Here is a 16,543-nt window from a genome sequence, read left to right on the forward strand (position 1 = left end):
AAAGTTTTCTTCCTAAGTGAAAACCTAATGGTAAGTAGCATACTGGGACATGACATACAAAGAAAAATACCTGGTAACAGTACTGGGTGAAATATGCAATACTCTGACGTTGACTGGAGTGTGTTAGTGGCTACTTACATTGTCTTCAGATTACTTTGCTTCAAGCTTCCAAATAACTCTTAAGTGACTTAAAAGACTTAATAGTTATTGCTTTTCATAACAAATAATCCAGTTCTGAAAGCACCTTGGAGCTGAGCACTCTATTACTGAAAACAACAAAAGCCTTTTAACTCTCTTACATGATTTTGAAGATCTCGCCTCCTTGAGTCTGCAGATCGAGCAAATCGGTTTTCCAGCTTGATATAAAAATGGTGACTTACCCAAACATAGGGATACAAGAGATGGTTTTGAATAGGTTCTCCTGCCTCACCCTTGCTGAATGCCCACCCAGGTTCTGGAGTCTGGATGAAGTGCCAGAAGAGATTGTATCCAATAATCAGAATTTTTTTCACCTCTTAGAACAGGGGCGGGCAATTATTTTGGGCAGAGGGCCACTTACTGAGTTTTGGCAAGCCATTGAGGGCTGCATGATAGGCAGCCAGGGGCAGATGAATATTAATTTTCTAACATTTTAGGGGCCCTGTGGGCTGGATAGAATAGCCTGGCAGGCCATATCTGGCCCCTGGGCTGCATTTTGCCCACCCCTGTCTTAGAAGCAGTCCCTTTAACTGAATGAACAGGTACAGTAGCAATCTGACTCACATGACATGTCTTCCAAATATAGAAATGTTTAGCATACACTAATGGCAGCTTAGCTCAGCATCCATTACCAGCAGTTAAGGGTCTGGGGTGCTTTCATTCAGCTTGCATATTAATCTTTAGCACAGTTTATGAAACTGTGATGCAGCCCAGCACTTATGAAGGGCAGGGTTGGCACTGGGGAGTTGGGTTTGACTACTTAGGCCCTGATTCTTGAAACCTTAAACCAAGTGTAACTTTCCATAGGGAAATAGTCCCATTAAAGTCATTGGAACAACTCCTGTGAATAAAATGGTATATGTACTAAAAGTGCATGTAGGCTAAGGGGTCCTGTTTCGGGGTGTGAAAATGGGAATTAGCATGCTGGGACACAGACTGTTACTAACACTCATTTCTTGACTATGGGCATAATACAGGTTTCCATCCATTGATTTTTTTAAGTCAAACAAAAGTGTCTTTATACTCACTTAGCGTATGGAGAAACTGAGGCAAAGAGGTAAAGCTCAAGATTACCCAGAAGATCAGGGATAGACCCAGGAATAGAAAGCAGATCTCCAGAAACCCAGTCTAGCACCTTAATCCTCTCTGGCCTCAGTTTCTCCCAGTTTAGAATACTAAGAACTGATACTATCATCAGCATTTGTGAAACAGGTCTGGCCTGTCTAGATTCCTTCAATTTTAAAAAATAAGTGCAATATTTTTGACCAAGGGATAAAAATAATGCAATTGGGTCACTGTGGTATTTACTTCTTGTAGTTGTACTAGGGGTAGTGATTGACTCAAAAAAAGCCTTTACATTGTTTGCCTTACTACCCCCCCAACACTTTGTGTTCTTCTAAAAATAAAAATTAATGTCAACAGCTCTTCAACAAGTGAGTATGCATGTCCTGCACCAGAATCTTATGTTTTCAAGTAAAGGAAAAGATTTAGCTGTTAATCTTATTAAAAGCACCAGAAAGAAAGAGAGCTTTTAGTATTTTTTTAATACTTTCTCATCAATAAGATCTTAACTTCAAAAAAAAATCAGGAGCTGAAAATACTTTCACATGAGAGAGAACAAGAAAGGTCAGCTGAGGTGAGTAAACAAGTTGGTTTTTAATAAAAAAACAAAAAACCCAAGAAACAGGCTGCCTTCAGAGCGTGTTTCAAGCGTCTCGAATACAGAGTCGTCTTTGGTTCTGTAGCTCTTTTGGTCCACATCATAATTCATAACCAGCTTTTTACAGCAAGCCTCTAATTATAATATACTGGTTTCTTAGGTCCCTAGATCAGCTGTGAAATGTTATTCTTAGACCAGTGAGAATATTTATATTTCTTGTGGGAACTCTGTGAGCAGATTTAGAATTCATGGTGACCACTATGGAACATCAGAGTATGTTTAGACAGTTAATAGACTCTCTTCATGGGGTTTTGTTTTGTTTTTTGGGGGGGGAGGGCTGGGGGTTGCTGTCAAAACTATTTTAGGGGTTACACTGAATATTAAGAAAGAATTAGGTGCCTGATCCCAAATCCACCAACATCAGTAGAAAAAAGTCAGATGACACTTAAGTTTTGGATCAGGGCTTAATTGAAGTGGAAAATGATCTTGCCAACTCTCATAGTTTATCATGAATCTCATGATATTTGATGTTTGTTTGTTTGGTTTTTTTTTTTTAATGAAAGCCTCAGACCTTGAAGTAATGTTCTTACGTGAGAATCTGAGCTTGTAGGTTAAAAATATCCTTTTGGTTATAGAGAAAAAATTGAAGCATGAACCCTGAAGACTCAAAGAGCAAATGAAAGACCCCCAAATTCAGTTCCTCATCGCTCTTTCATGTTCTCATGACTTTTATACCAGTTAAATGGTATTTGGAGTCCAACTCCTAGGTTTTTATACCCTTTGAATGTGCAGTGTTCTTGGTAGGTGGTTGTTTCTTTCCTTACAATTTAACTTTTTTCTCAGATTATTGCCTTCTATGATCCATTCATTACTGTCAGGTTCCCCCCCCAAATGCCATAATCCTACTCTGGTTTGGTTTGATTTAGCTCTGTCATTTTTCTGAAAAAAACAACAACAAAACCCATGATTAAAGCAGCTTTTTTTCAGATTAGGGTGAGGACACACATCCGTTAGATTTGGAAGGGAAAGTGTGATTGATGAGGGACAAGGAACTCATTCGACTTCGAGCCTTCCCCAGCTTGACAGAACCCATGTAAACTATTTAAAAACAACTTGCAGATTGACACATCTTGATTCACAACAAATCCTAAATAACACTGAGCTGCTCTAGAGTCCAGTTTTGCTAACAATCTACCCTTTGCGAGTTGTATTATTAATTCAGTTTGTTGTGCACATAACTAAGTTTTCTTTCTAAAAGCATAACTACACAAGCAGATTACTGGGAGGTAAGGGAGACTATGAATATAGAGTGCTTCAGCTGCTCTTAGCTAATGGTGTGTCCCCTCCTACCCAGAAGACTGCCCCTAATTGAAAGTGGGGTGAGCGCTTAATTGTGGGATCAAAGCATGCATGCAAGCAGTTAGCTAAGAGTAGCCAAAGCACTCTGAAAGTCATAGCTAGCTTACCCCGCAGCAGCCGGTTTGCAATAGCCACATGTTTATGTATAACAGTTCCTTAACCACTGTGTCTGAGCAGCTCCTGAACACTCTCTCTCTCTCTCTCTCTCTCTCTCTCTCTCTCTCTCACACACCACCTGTGGGTGCATCTACACGAGCTATGATGACATACTGGCGGCAGGCACAAACTGTGATGCTGATGTTATATCACTGTAGCAATGAGCTACCTCGCTATAGCATGTTGCTACGGCGACATAGCTGCTAAAAATAACTTTGTGTCACCAGGATGTTGCAGTAATGGCGGTTGCTGTGTTGTTTTTCTGTACTTCCTAAAGCAAGTGCTAAATGACAGCACAGTAAGAACTGTGCCATGGGGAGCACATGTAGACGCACCCTGTGAGGTGCATAGAACTGTATCTCCATTGTTAGCTTTCCCTGTTCTGCCATGTTACAATGTGATTTCAGCGAACTACTTGCACACTTTTAATAAAGTTCATGCTTTGTATACCATTACAAACATTTGTGAACCTTACTTTTGCAGTTGAAATTCACAACATATTCACGCCTAAGCATTCAAAAAGGAAAAAAAAAATGCAGTTCCTTGAAATCATGCAATTAGTTAAAAATCTTTAAGTAATCTAAAGGTTGAAAAACATTATAATCATGCTTTTCCTCATGAGAGCTAGAAACTTTTTTCTCCCTTCCCTAAAATGCACAGATATTTTCATGATTCCAGGAGCTAGGGCTTTAAGAAATCCCACAGATATTGAGAGGCATGCAATAAAAAAATTGCAGGAGTTGGCAGCACTGGTTTGGATATACAGGTGATTCCAAACCCTACTGAGTAAGTCTTTTATCACAGATTTGTAACAGTAGTTGTTCGAGAAGAGAACCTGCACTGGATAAGAGCTTTTGGGGGGAAAAGCTTTTATAAAAGGTCACTGTCTGTGAAGACACGTTTTGCAAATAAATTTGAATGTGTTACTATTATGAAGCTCTCTCTTCAGGTTGGGCAAACAGTTTCACTTTTGTTTCTCACTTTGTTTTCTGGTTCCTGTGGGCTGGCAAAGGCTATCAAGTTGCAAACACACTGGGGGCTAAGGATGCTTACCTTGTAATGAACACACCTGGAAATGTACACTCCATAAAAATCTTGCCTACAGAATATTTTAGGCCTAATGTGGCTGACCATCTACCTTTAAGAAATGGGATCAGGAAAGTACTAATCATTTGTTGTGTGAGTTTAGGAGCTGCTTGGTACAAAGTTTGTCCCTGCCTTTGAGAGAACTGATTCCCCCTGCGGTTTCAGGATCAAAGGCAGATCAATTAATCCATTACACTTCAAGTTGAAAACAGAGTTTAAGGGGAAGACAAGGAGATTGAATTTGCAAGTAGCAACTATTATTGTTTTATCACCAACATGTAAACCCGAGGAGAAAGAGGCCTGTGATATAACATGGTTCTCATTTGTGTTGCTACTTGAATTGTCCTTTTTTTTGTACTAACTCTTCAGTAGAGATGTTTTTGATTGGGACACACAATATTTGGAAAATTTAAAACCTTCATTTCTGTGACAGGGGGCCATCCCCGGGGCCAGTCACAATGTCAGCCCACCCACCTGTCTAGGGCAGTCTGCCCTGACTCACCTGCCACACCTTGATGTATTAAATAAACTGATGGAAAAAAATGCGGGAGGCTGCCCATTTAATGCCCTGATGCCAAGGGCGTAATACACAGCTCTGACCTCCCCATTACCCTGTTCCATGCCTCGCACACAGCATCCAAAATTCACTTCTAATTCTCCTGGCCCCATTGCTGGGCTGCACTCAGCCTCTGTCCCAAACTTTGCCTCAGGCATCCATGGACATACTTTGGCTTCCTCACTGGGGCCTCTCATCTGGTTCCTAGCCCCACACACTCTGCCCCCTCACTGGGGTTACTACCTTCTCTGGGGCTTTGGGGCCTTCCACCCCTTACGCTTCAGGTCTCTGTTGATGTGTCTGGACCTCACTCTCAGCCTACAACCCACTCAGGCCTCAGGTGTTTGTCAGCATAACTGGACCTCATTCCTACTCAGGCCTCACTCTCTTTAGGCCTTGGGCCCTTCTGGCCTCTCTGTTGCTGCCTAAGCCTGTTGCTTTTCTCTCAGGGTGTGCTTCCCTAGCCTTTCCCCTCCACAGGGTCACCTGCAAGGCAGCAGGGGCTGAGGCTTTCTAGCATCCCATACTCACCTTTCATTAGGGGGGCACTGGTGTGGCACTTCTTGGGGACTGCTCTGCCACAGGCAGCCCCACCACACCATCTTCCCCAGCAGCATGCAGTTTTAAGTCATTCCCTGAGACCAACTGCAAGCCTACCTGTCCTGGTCCTCCTTCTCTTACTGGGCTTCTTGTTGTTCCTCCATCTGAGCTGCTCATTCTTGGACCCTCTGTTACAGCCACTTCCACATCACATGTCCTCAGTCCCTGGCCCAACTCATTTGGACCCCTTATTGGATGTCTCCTTCATAACAGCTTGTGTGCTTGCTGACCACCTGTCCTCTCTCAGCAGTGATGTCCTCCCCCAGTCGAGGGGACCTTCAATCTGTTCGAGGCTCTGCTCCTGCTTCTAGACCAGCCGGGGTGCCAGTAGCTCTCTTCGGTCCTGGCCTGCCCATCATGGTAGGCTTCCATGCCCTTGGGCCTATTGGCCCTGGCCCCCTTACAATGACCAGGCAAAAGTGTAAAGATCAGTCTGGCAGCAGCTGACCTTTCTACTCTGCAGGGGTCCCTCCTGGGCCCCACCATACAGTATACATCTCATACTGCACTTGCCTAGAGCCCCAGAGATCTTATGCCCAGCAGCCCATCACTCCACTGGGGTCATCTGAGCCCTGGCCTGAGTCACCGCCCGTTCCAATCAGGAGCTTGCCTAGCCACCCAGTAGGTCCACTTGCTCTGAGCCTCTTCCTAGGCTGACCTCGCTCTTCCATGACCCATAGCTTGGGACCCTCCCTGGCTTCCCAGGAACCTCTTCTATCCCCTTAGTTCCTCCCCTGAACCTCCAGAGTATTCCTGGGATAGGGGAGCTCCAGCTAGATGACATTATTCTGGCAGCATCCCTATAGCCACTGCTGGCTCTACTCCTCAGGGCCTGTTCTTATTCTGAGGCTGCTCAGCCCTGCTCCAGTCAGGCAGCCACCTGGCTATCATGTGACTGCCTGATTGGCCCTGCAGTCACCTGCAGGCTGTCTCACAGCCCACTCCTGCCCTTAAAGTGGCAAACACAAAAGGTGCACCATCACACTCTCCTTTGAACTCACAATTAAAATCACTTCATTTTTCAGAAAGCATGATGGTAGAATTAAAGACACCATCTATGTCAATTGAACACATTTCTGCAATTTTGTTTTACCTACTGTTTGTACCGTTTACACCTAACTTTAGCTGGAAGACGAGAGAGAGAAGTGTTTTGCTTTAGTTTTAGTCTTATTTTTGGCAACTTGCAGCGCATTGTATGTGTTGCTGCACTGCATTCCATGAATGATCATGGAGTTTCACATGCTTACCTGTCTTCCACATCACAGTAAAACCATAAAAAGCTGACAGGAATTTGGCAGTAGAGGTAATATGTACTTACTTGTTTTGAAAATTAAGAGAGTTCTAGCAGGCACCTTCCCTTTGCATAACAGTGGATGCTTAAGAGGCTATATATATAGTACAAAAATGTACGTGTAGTTTGTTTTTGGCAATCATGAAGGTAGCAAATGCTATATATAGATACTAGGATTTATTAGCTTTCTTCAGCTTTTTGAAGCTGAAATTTAAGGGGTTGACTAGGGCATAGGAGGCCAAGTGGACCATGCTACGTCAAGCTAGGGTTTTACTAGTGGAAGCCAAGGTGAAAGCCAGGTGTCAGTCCTAGTTGAGGTTATCAAGCCAAGGGTCAAGATGAGTTCATGGTTATGGCAAGCCACCAGTCCAAGAGTGGGAAGGCAGGAGGAGCCAAGCCAGAGGTTAAGTAGACCAAAAGCACAGCAAGACAAACTGTTGCCCAGAGAGAGTTCTCTAGTTGTCTGGTCTGAGCTTATGTAGCTGATGTGGATGGGACCTCTTCCCTGAGGAATGACTCAGCCTCATTGCTTCCAGCTGGGCCCTGGTACTAGCTCAGCACCCAGCTGGGCCCTGACTCATACAAAGCCAATGAGAAGTGATATCTAAGCATTTATTATTATTAGCGTTCCTGGAGTATCTAGAGTAGAGCTCAGAAAATGTTCTGGAAAATAAAGTATTTGCAAAATACTTTGGGGCTAACCAGCCCTGGTTATAAGTAAACTCTTTGTGAATTTGACTTGAATCTGCCAAGTAGATTCAGTTTGAAGGCTGAAAAGGAGGAAGAAGCAGTGCAGGTGCTGATAGACTAAAACACTTAGCTAGGATGTAGGAGATCCAGGTTTAGTTCTTTCCTGTGCTCAAGGGGCATTTACCCACATCTGTCACCTCTCAGGGGAGGGTGCCATAACATCCAGGCTAGATGGTGCTTTGAGTTCTCTGTCTCTGGTTTGCTGGTAGTTTTTGCACATGTGGTCTCTGGAACAGGTGTCACACTTTCCAAGTAAAGTATCTTAATCAGACCAAACACAGATTGATTCTCTCTCTCTTTGCCTTAATGACTAGTCAGGGCTATCATGCAGGCTGGAACAGCCTAACTGGGAGAGACTGAGAGAACTGTCCATCATCCCTATATCAGAGTGGGTGAGGGCCTTCACTGAGAGATGGGGGGTACAGTTACATTCCCCTTAGGCAGAAGAAAACTCTGAAGTAGCATTTCCCACATCCTGGGGAGTGCCCTAACCTCTGGGTTACTGGTTAGAAGGGGAACCACCACTTTCCTTTACTAATTTTTTAATCTTTTGTTTCTAGTACAAGTGCCTAAAATCTAAATGCTTTGCTTCTGGTCAAACAAAACATTGTGTTTGATGTGCAGTGAATTGTTTTAGCTGTTCATCTTAGTGAAGTTGATTTCAGCTATTTTTTTTCAGTTTGACAGCTGAATCCACAAGCGAGTATTTGCAAAGGCCTAATCTAGAGGCCCCATCAGGATCTCATTGTACTTGATGTTCTGAAAATATATAACAAAGATGGTCCCTGCCCAAAGAGCTTATACCAGAGGTTGCCAGTCCTTTTTTGTCTGTAACCCTATTTCTGGGCAGGTGGCCCAACTTCTGGTGATTTCATAAACCTACTTGCTGTCGGAGCCTGTCCACAGAAAAATCATGGTTTAAAACTTTCCAACATAACTTACATTGACATAAGTGTCATCTGTTTGGAGCTATGCTGAGATAACTTTATTATAGGCATGCAGGTTATTACCCTGCCCCTGACACCAAGAGGCAAGTTGCTCTAAAAGTGCCCACCATTGTCCTTTCAGGGTAGTTGCTGTCTGCCCATGCTGGCAGCTAGGATATCTATACATGTGCAGCAAGTCTGTTCTGATGTGTTGTAATTACAGCTGTAATAGTGCGTGGGAGCAAACTCAATTAATTGGGCATAGTATCTCAAGCATGGTAATTACCAAGCTCCGGCAGACTTCTGTGTCTTGTGTATCAGCATCCCTGCGCTGAAAAATGTCAGCAGGGGTGTTTTAACTAAAACTCGTTTGATGAACTTTAGTTAAAGTGCCCCCACCACCATTTTTCAGTGTGGGGACGCTGATACATGAGACGCTCTGGTTGCTGTAATTAGAGCAGCTGTCAGAGCTGCTATAATTAAAGTGCCCACCTCCCCTCCCAGAGCACGTGTATAAATGCCCCCAGTATACACTAAAGTATAAATGTCCTAAATGCCCTAAAGTACAACACACGTCAGTACACAAAACCAATGCAAATCAAAATTACTTTGGTCTAAATGTTTCATATGTCCAGGCTCTCAGCAGTTGTTTTAGAGGTTCTTCCTAGCCTTCTTATCCCTTCAGAGCATGCTTAGTTAGGCAATCATACACTTGTGAAGGGCCAGGCTGTGACTCCCTCCAAGAAAGATTGGTGAGAGAGTAAATGGGACTGTTCAGTCTAGAAAAGAAGACTTTGGGAGGATTTGGTGGAAGGTTACAAATATATCAGGGGTGAGCATCAGGGGCTAGGTGAACAATTATTCACTAAAGTGCCCCAGGGAAAAACCAGGAACAACGGTCATAAACTCCTAGAAAAAGGTTTCAGACTAGGTATAAGGAAAAACTTCTTCATGGTTCGTGTGACCAGGTTGTGGAATAGACTTCCAGCAGGGGTGCAGGCACCTACCCTGGAGATCTTCAAAAGGAAACTGGATTCACACACTGCTGGGGTTATTTGACCCCAGCTGTCTTTCCTGCCCAGAAGAGGGGGGCTGGACCCGATGATCTCATGAGGTCTCTTCCGGCCTTAAACTTCTGTGAATCTGTAAATGTAATTAGATGGTGAGGCTTGGACATTTTACTGGTGTGGTGTTTGAAGCATTGTTTAAATAAACTAAGGGTGTCTGACATGTCCATGGGTATCCTGAGTGGAGCATGTTGTTATGTGGAACACTGGTCTGTCTGAGTTACTGAGGGATTCCCTGTTGTTTCTCTTCTAGCATGGTTCACCTATAGCTGTGCTGCCTGACTTTTCTTGCTTCCTTTGAGGTGATTTGACTGTGTGCATTGAGCTATGCAAGAATTAATGCTGATCTCCATCAGCAAACATTTCCCTAAAGGTTTGCTTGGGAAGGTGGCCTCCCAGTGGGTTTTATCCACCACTCTGTGTCACTCTTCCCCCCCCTTTTCCTCATCATATTGTCATATCTTCCTATAAACTCATGCAGTTCCAAGTGTGATGAATTTGTGTGGTGTTGGTGGGAAGAAGGAATGGCATGGCTTAAATCCATCTCCCCTTCTTTCAGAAGGGTCTAAGCTGTGGTTAGCAAGTTGCTTAGATCATATTTCCCTTTGTGGATAAATGAGTAGGAAGGAGCTGAATGCAGTGGTTGTTTCCTAGTTGGGAAGGGAAAGGACCTGAATGAGTTTGGTGCATAGGTTACATGGGACTCTTGCTTCTAAGTTATTTGGCTGTGTTTGAAATCCCATCTTTTATTTTATATGAACAGTTCCACATATGAGTAGGATGAGTGTGGTTTGGCCCTTGTGGGACAGGTTGAATCCGTTTGTTGTCCTAGGAGCATTGGGCTATCACTCAACATTAAACTCCATGGTTAAAATAAAACAATCATCTCCCATACATGTGGATTAGTTCAGTAGTTCAACACTGCCGCACATTCAGGTTTCTATGGTAGCAGAGACTTGGGGTTCTGTTGTGCAATGGGGTTGTTTTCTGTCTTTCAGAAGCAAGAGATGATTCAGCAACAGATTTCAGTGTATTTTGCTGCCACTAAGGCTTTAATTGAAAGTGAGAGATCTGCCGTGTCTGAGGATGCTGCCGCTATAATAGTTGCTTTTTCTAAGAAGTGCTAGTGAGGATGAATTCCTAGTCCTGTGTAAACATGACCTGGAATTCTAACTTTGGATCAGCTAGACAGCAACTCCAACATCAGTGTTTTAATTGCATCTCTGGTGTGGGGAGAGGTGAGAGCTCTTAAATGAAGTGACTGGGGAATGCATCCTGATGAGGAAACCTAGAATGTGACCCCTTCACCCTCTTCATTTCTTGTAAAGCCACTGCAAGAGACTCCAGCTTTATACTAGGTTTTATTTTATTTGCATGGCCAACCGCATATTAGATATTTTATAAGCAAGAGCAAAATAGAGGACTCATACTCATTGTCCCAGAACAAAAAGGAACATCCGCAATGTCCCTGCTGGTATGTCATGAGAGAGAGTTCTCGTTTAGCTGTCAGCATATTGCAGTGCCGCCCCTGGGAATATGAGCAAGAACTTCCAGAGTAGAGCAACTAATCCCATTGCTACCCTCATTAAAATGGTTTGAGGCACAGGAGCTGATCCCTTTCCACCTTAAGCCCCTCACTTCTCTTGCTCGGAATGAAAATGGAGAAACAACATAACATTTTGAAAATGTTTAAATGTTATTTTTGCCTGGCACTTCTAAATGTGATTATATCAAACGTGTTATTCAGTATTTAAATAGGAGTTCTTGCTAGGTGGCTACAGGTCATACCTCATGCTAAACTGTATCTACAAAATATGGACTTTGACTACTTCAGCTAATATGTCTAATCTGCATAGTTAAAGTTGGGGGCCTTCATTTTATAGTCAGATACCCTAGATGAATCATTTTCTTTTCTTGTTTTTCTCCTAAATGGCCTAAAACCCAGACAGGTCTTCCTGAGTGGAAAGTACTAGTGACCAAGACCTTTGAAAAATAAAGCCACTTCTGTATTGAACAATGTGCACTTGATTAGGAAGCCCTGTCTTAATAAGTAATGTGCATGCAGTGAAATCCTTCCCTCTCCCTGCTTTGGTCTGACTAAAATGGTGCTAGTGCAGTCACCACTGGAAGTCCAGCTTTCTGGCTTGGAAAGGGCACATATCAGTCAAGTCCAGAGGCACACTCAGTGCTATAGCAAGGGGGCAGGGGGTGAGCGGGGCAACTGCCTTGGGCACTGAAGTGAAGGGGTGCCATCAGGCACTGCCCAGCAAACGCGAGGTGCAGTATGGAGCCACAAGCTGCTCATTTGGGGGGCACGGGAATGGGTGGCACCCACTGCTGCTTGCACTCCTAGGCAAGCATGGGAAGGCATGTGCCCCCCAGATCTGTGCACGGGGCAAGGGTGGGCTGCCGCTGTGGCCTTTGCCCCAGGTGCCAAATTTCGTTGCTACAGCACTGGGCACAACTAAGCAAGCCAACCCAAGTTCTAAATCATCATTGCTAAGCCTGTAACTAGGAGTTGCTACAAATGACAGCAATTTGGACTAGACTGACTGAGTACTTGCCAGGGATTAAAAAGTCTTTAAAAGCCCCCCCACCCCCTTTATTGTTGGGAATATCAGGGAAAAGAGCAGCTTCTTTTCTTCCGAGTTAGTATATTATAACCTGAACTAAAAAACTACTTTCTAGTTTCCTTCTCGGAGTTGGAATATTTGCCAGTGTGTGTGCTGACGGTAGCTCCTCCACAGTCCTGAAAATATTTCTCAGCAAGAAGAAAGTTATGTTCATTGTGAGAAATCCTTTTTGGAGGCCTTCGGACAGTTAAATTGTTTCTTTCTGTAAGTGTCACTTCCTTCTTTAACAGCTTGGTGTCCTGCAGAGTGGGTCTTGGAGAGGCTGTTATCTTACCTCCTCAGCATATTTAGAGTATCAGATCAAACTGTACTTTTCTCTCCTACATAGGCTTTTTTTTGGCCTGTCAGTGTACACTGATTAGTAGTAAGAAAATGAGAGTCTGACTGAACACCGTAAAAAAAAAAAAAAAAAAAAAAAAAAAAAAAAAATACTAAAAAGAAATTGTCACCTAGAAGCTAAACTAATGACCTTGGTTTTTAATGGTGTATTAAGATTAAGGTGACTAATTCACAGCCTCTGGTTTAATGTTTCAGAACCTATTTGTGCCCTACCCCCTCTCTCTCTCATGCAAGGAAATTTAGTCGAGCTTCACACTGACAAATCTGTAACCTTCCACTCCAGATTTTTAGAATAGACTAGCACTTTTTGGTTGCTTAAAATTTTCAGTGCCCTTTAACTTGACTTGCTTGTATTTTCAAATTTTTTTAAGCCCTGCATCCCCTGGCAATCACCCTCCTCACCCTCCTTTTGTTTATACAGGCAACCCAAATCATGGTACTCAGAATCATCATGACTTGGACTATTTGGTTATTCTCCAAAAATAAATGAGTTAGATTAGACCCAAACTGGTACCACGATTTATGCCAAATAAACTGGGAGTGAATAACTGTGAATATGAGTTTCAAAACTGTGATCTATTTTAATAGCCACTACCCCAGAAAGAACAACAGATAAGCAATGTACAAGAATTCTGATGTTGCAGGACCTTTACACAGGCTACTGGAATAAAAATCACTTGATCAGCAGTTTCTTAATGATACATTAAACTTTCCCTGGTGTATAAAACTTTGTTATCTGTTTTATCAAGGCCCTGGCATTCACTATTGGGTTATTTCCAGTGTGTATTGAAATGTTTCTGGTTAAAAATAAACATTAAAAAAAAATGTATGTAGGAGAGGCATTTGGCTTAAGTCTAAAGGGCAGAATTCAGAAGTATGTGCTCGTGCTCACTTTCATGCGAGTGTGTTATCATGTAATGTAGGCTTGTGCATGCAAACCTTTTGAAAAATTAAGTTTATGAAGTAGAGTTCAGGAAACTGTTGTCTTCATAAAGGTTTCTATGACACCATAAGTTGCTCTTTGCTATGATAGTTGACGAAAGTCATCAAAACCATGCAAGTGGGTGTGAGGGAAGAGGGGGCTTTAGAATCTGTGAAAGTAACTTCCAAGTCCAAGCTAGACCCATGTGGATGCAGGACTACCCATACAGTTTCTGAGCTAGAGAAACCAGTTTTCTTAAAGGATCAGGAACATAAAGTTGATAAAAGAAGAGGTGTCAAGCATATGTGTCTACAGTTCAGATGATAAGCTTTTTCCTCCACAATACATTTTTTTTGTATTTAACGTGAAAAGTGCTATGCATGAAAGCATTCCTTCCAAGGGGAAGTGTCCTGAGTTCATCCAAGGTTTGAGTTGTGAAAAATTGTGAGCAAAATCCATAGAGCATTTTACAAATAACCATATTCTGCCAGGGCAGGTCTATACACAACTTTTATTTTATGTGATGTTTGTTTTCAGGTGATATGGGGGATTCTAGTGAAAGCTTCTAACCTACAATGTGGGGGAAGAACCTCTTTCCAGTCTGACGCACATTTCTATATAGTCATCTTGTTAGGAAAAATGAATGTTAGACTTCAAACAAATTACTAGGTGTGTAGTACAGAAGTGGCTAGAAAGTTTATCTCCAGAAGATTCTGTGCTGAAAGAGGCAATGTAAACCACGCAGAAGTAGTAAAGGGTTTTGGCTGGGAACATGTCTGCTGAAGAAGATAGGAGTAGTTTGCAGTAGATGATTATTTTGCTAGGGTTTACTGTTACAGCTTCCAACAAGGGGAGGCAGGAGAAATGTGCCACTAGCTAATCTGTAGCAAGGAACATCTAATAGATGTGAATTTTCCTTAACTTGAAGATTTTAGTGCGACTCCAATTTCCCATTCTTGTTATAACTTCAGTGCACTTTTCCCAGGCAACTTTTTTTTACATGTAATGTTATCTGTTTCTGAACTTAGTCCCAGTCATTGACTTGGCTGTTTTTTTCCTTTCATAAGGTTGCATTTAGAAATTATGAAATATCTAGGGCTGATTTTGCTGTTTGAGCATGGGGGGTTGAGCAAATGGAGACTGGAGCTGCTGAAGGAATGAACAAATGGAGCTGCTGAAGAAAACGGAGGAGGGCAAGGAAGCACATAGCTAAACATAAAACTGTGGGTTTATATATAGCTCCCGACTGCAGCCGTGGTGGTCAAGTATGTGATAATTGCGTATGCACCCCCCGGCTAGCTGAGGTTTATGATTCTCAGCCACTTTAGCAAACAAAATAAATGGTTGCTGACACCATGAGCAGATCTCTGTAACTGAAATATTTTCTTTTCCCTCTACTTACTCATCCTGCTGTTCGCAAATCAGGGTGTCTAGCTGAGGACTCAGCAGTTCATTTATTTCATGTAATAATACTTAAATCTCTTTACTACACAAAGGAGCAATTTGTGGAAGTTTCTGTGCAGGTTTATTGTACGTTGTATCAAAGGTGGGCTGAATGAAGTTACTTGGTATATAAACACAAATTTCAGGGTGGTTTTTGTTTTTAGTATTGGAATCACCTTTTCCTTGGAAACCGTAATAGTAGGGGTCTTATATATTTTTCTGTTACAGATCTGAAACTTAGCTGCAGCTGAAGTGAGTAATGACGCTAAAGATGCATAAAAGTACAGAGGAAGAACTAAAAAATGATACATTAAGCAACTGTAAAGTGTTGTGGGTAAGCAGCAGTATTTGGTATTTTACAGCTTGTATGTAAAAAAATGTGTTGAACAGAAATGTGGCATTTTCTGTGCATGTTACTGAGTTGCATGAGATAGTTGTTAAATGGGTATGAAGGGTCAGATATCAAACCCATGGGGCCAATGACTGGCCCAAGTAATTGTTCTGAAGCTCTGGGAAGAAGGACAATGAATGTCGGGGGTGGGAGGACAGAAGAGGTGGCTGCAGTGATCCTACTTGAATGTCACAGTATGGTTAAGAAGTTCCCTCAAAACCTAACGTAGTCCAATGGCTCAAAAAGCCTGTGCAACCCACTTCCTGTCTCATCAGATGGTGGTATACCCTCTGGCCAGCATTGAGGGAAATGTTACTGTGTTGAGCTCCATGACAGCACAACACAGCATTACTACCCAGCCTCACTGGTTATGCTTTCAGTGGGCCTTTGAGAAAGAAGCTGGTTTTAGCCTGGAATTGTGCCAGTATTGAAATGGCAAACGTAGGGTTGGGATCCAGATGTCTAAATGCAGATGTTCCATCCCCTTGCTGGGTTCCAACAAAGGCATAAAGTTGAAAACGAGGTCTCACAGGTGTTTGGAGGAAATGACTGGAAGGTCTCTGGACTAGTTTTTGCCACAGCCATGTAAAGTTCAGTCCCTCTCATTTCCATGCCCTGCCCCATCTTATCCAAAATACCCTCTAGACCTTATAATACAGTAAGTCTCCTGCCAGCTTGCAAAGGGTCTGTAGGAGTTCATTACTGCTGCCAAAAACGCTTTAAAAAAAAGTAATGCATGTACCTCTTGGCTTCTGCTAACGTAACAGATAAGAGACATATCTCAGTAATTGTGCTTGGTTTTTCTATCCTGCTGTTTGAGCTTTTGGCAACACACTGAAGCCAAAGCAAAGAAGAATCTACCTTATTAATAAAAAACAGATTCTTTATTTTTTTTTAACCACAATTTTTTACAAGCAAATGTATACTAGCAGCCTAATTTCTTCATCCCAGTCTCATTTGCATGACAAATGATGATCTCAAAAAAGAAGTTGGGTATTTTCAACTTCTGTGTAAGTTTCTATCCTGCAATAAGAATCTGTGTCCTCATTAGGAACACTATAACTGGATAGTATTTAATGAAACACTAGCTTTCCTGACAATGTTTCTACCTAGGGAGGGGAAAGAGAGATTAGTTTTACTATACTAAAGATAGCAGAATGGCCCCT

General features: G+C 42.5%; 1 protein-coding gene across 3 annotated transcripts in view; it reads left to right on the plus strand.

The window, feature by feature from the left end:
- Positions 1-16,543, plus strand: part of ZHX3 (zinc fingers and homeoboxes 3) — a 69,932-nt gene that overhangs the window by 10,371 nt on the left and 43,018 nt on the right. For 2 of the 3 annotated variants that reach the window (XM_019484612.2, XM_019484613.2), the window contains exon 2: positions 15,215-15,320. The exons of the other annotated variant lie outside the window; for it this stretch is intronic. The gene's annotated coding sequence lies outside the window, so the exon portion shown is untranslated. The remainder of the gene's footprint in view (positions 1-15,214; positions 15,321-16,543) is intronic. 3 annotated transcript variants of the gene reach the window in all.

This window comes from Alligator mississippiensis, chromosome 9, assembly GCF_030867095.1.
Source record: "Alligator mississippiensis isolate rAllMis1 chromosome 9, rAllMis1, whole genome shotgun sequence".
In the NCBI taxonomy this organism is placed as follows: Eukaryota; Metazoa; Chordata; order Crocodylia; family Alligatoridae; genus Alligator; species Alligator mississippiensis.